This window comes from Vanellus vanellus, assembly GCF_965231255.1.
Source record: "Vanellus vanellus genome assembly, chromosome: Z".
NCBI lineage: Eukaryota > Metazoa > Chordata > Aves > Charadriiformes > Charadriidae > Vanellus > Vanellus vanellus.
The window spans coordinates 58,396,880-58,399,529 of record NC_138908.1 but is presented as its reverse complement, the minus strand read 5'-3'; positions in this window follow the sequence as shown (position 1 = coordinate 58,399,529).

Here is a 2,650-nt window from a genome sequence, read left to right as displayed (position 1 = left end):
CCGGCCTGGCCGCTGCCGCGCGTCAGTGTCGAAACAGCGTGCCGTAAAGCGCCGCTGTTATGGCAACCTCTGTTCTCCGGCCTTTGGCGGCGGCGGGTGCGGTGCTGTGGTGAAGTCGCTTTCATCCACTTCGGGATCCTCCGTAGCAGTTCCCGTTTGAGTAGGCTCACCCCGGAGCCCTGGAAAGAGCGGGCTGTTGTGAGGAGAGGCCCCGTCCCCTTCCCCCTGTTCCCGTCTTTGCCTTCTGCCCGCCCCTCCGGCAGCCCTGCAGTTAGGCCAGCAGGCATGCCGCCATCTTCTCGAGCGCGGCTTGCCCAGTGGCCAGCATAAATAAAATCCTGGCTTAAAAATAAGGTAGCGTACCACAGTACAGATTAAGTAGCGATGATGCTGGAGAACACTAGGTGGAGCCGTTACTTCACAGCGATGCAGACGTAACTAGTCGCGTGAAACGTCAGTGTCAAGAGGTTTTTCATATTCGGCTGTTTCAATAAAGTCATCGTTTCCGAATGGAAAGGGGATCCGTATATATAAATGGGGTAACTATTACACTTGTGTGATTACAGTATTTGCGATAGGAAGTCGGAGCATAGTAAATACTTTTGTAGTACCACCCATAGTATATTTGTCTAAAGAAGTGATGTAGAGAGAAATTATTAGAGTGGAGTAGGGCTTTCTCTTCAGTACGGCTGGTGATAGTACTAATTTTCTTTTGTCTTCTGGGAAGCATTTGGCAGTGACTTGCAAGACAGGACAGGCATAGGCAGGATTATGGTGTTTAGTTTTCTCACTGCTTGAAATGTTTATATCATGCCTATGAAAATTATGTGAAAATTGCATGTTTTAAAGGGGACAGGGGAAAGAGCATGTATTTTGAAGCTTGGCTTAAGTCAAGGGGCATAATATCACAAGTTTGCATGCTCCCACAGCCCAAATGCTTTGCTTCAGTATTTGGTACAATCTCTGTAGACATTTGAGATAAGTCTTTTCTCCACATTAATTACATTTTCTATTTTTTGGTGGTTTCTTTTCAAGAATTAAGACCATGGTCAATTCAGACATTAGAAAATACATTGCTGTGTTCAGCTTAGTTGCTATAATACAAACATCTCCCAGAGACTACACCAACAAAATTTTTGAATGTCAGTTGGAGATTTCAAGTCAACCAGCTTACAGGTTCAAGCATCTGTCTTTCATAAATAACTAAGGGTTCCTTAAAGATCTTCAGGTGCCTTAAAACAGGCTGTAATTGTAGAAGATAGTTCTTCACCTAATCATGTCTCCAGCATATTCCCAAGTGTGTTCAGTCATGTATCAGCACAGATGTTTTAATGTCTATTTTTTATGTCTGTTTTACTCCCTGGATGCTGTTTTGATTCCATGGAGATAAAAATCATTAAAGAAGCCAAAAGATAAAAATTCAGAATTTGTAGTCTGTGAACAAAATATGTAATGTTGAAATTCATTTTTACCAGTCTGTCTCTCGTGAAAGCTTCATCTCAAGATGCAGATTTACATTCAGATTCTTCTAAAAATGTGGCTTATTCATATAATTCTGTATTACTTCTTCAGCAGGAGGTTTCCAACTAGGTATCCCAAGCATGGGTTTGGATACTTTTGAAAATGTGGTTCTGACAATGGGTTTTTGAAACAAAAAGAAGGATCATGCTCTTTAGACAGCAAAAACGATCAGTAAGAATTCAAAGAGCAAGAAGCATGTTTCACTGAATAGTCACAGGCTGCATAAGATCATCATGAAGTCTCTGCAGCCTTTTCTTCTTTCACACAGTGCATCCACATCCATTCTGACTTGTCTGTCGAATATATTTGCTACAGTAATACCAGAAACAGTGCTAACGTACTTGTACTTGCAGCCAGTCCCTGATGTGGCACTTTTATGGCATTGGCTTCCAGCTCAAGGAGACCTATGGTGAATTCAGTAGTGCTGAATGCCATAGCACTTTATTTCTTAGCAGACTTAGAAGAAATAAGAGCTGTGGTAAATATAACAGGAAGTTTAAAAATGGCATGTCTCACATTTTACATAAAGATTCACGAAAGTGTGACAATATGTCCACTTACCTGTCCTAGGCAAAACAAGAATCCTGTAGTGCCTGTAGTAAATAAGTTAATGAAATATATAAATAAAAAAAAAGCTGGTTTTTATTCATGCATTGTTAATAGCACATTTATCTGACCATTCTCACCTCTAAAAAAATATTTCAGCTCTGAGACACAATAGATCTGGACTTTGTATTAAGGCAATTTTAGTGAAGACCACAACAATGGAGTGCTGTCTACTGCCTTGGTCAGAACTGCTCTGCTCACTTCAGTGCGCCTTCTTTAACAAGACACTTGAAGGTGCAAAGCTGTAAGAAAAATGGAGTGTAACCACAGCCATAACCTGACTGTTCTACTACCAAGGCAGTAGGAGAATAACTACCACATAAGTCAGGTAAAGCTGCGTAATTTCATTTTTATTTGTGAATGGTGCTGAAGGTACATTCTCAGTTGCTGAAGACAACTACATACACCTTGTCTAAGACTCTTATTTTTTACCTTACATTATTTGTGGAGAAGCAGACAGTTCTGCTGTTCTTGTAAATGGGTTGATTGCCATGCCTTTCAGCTGGTGGTCCTCTCTGGAGAG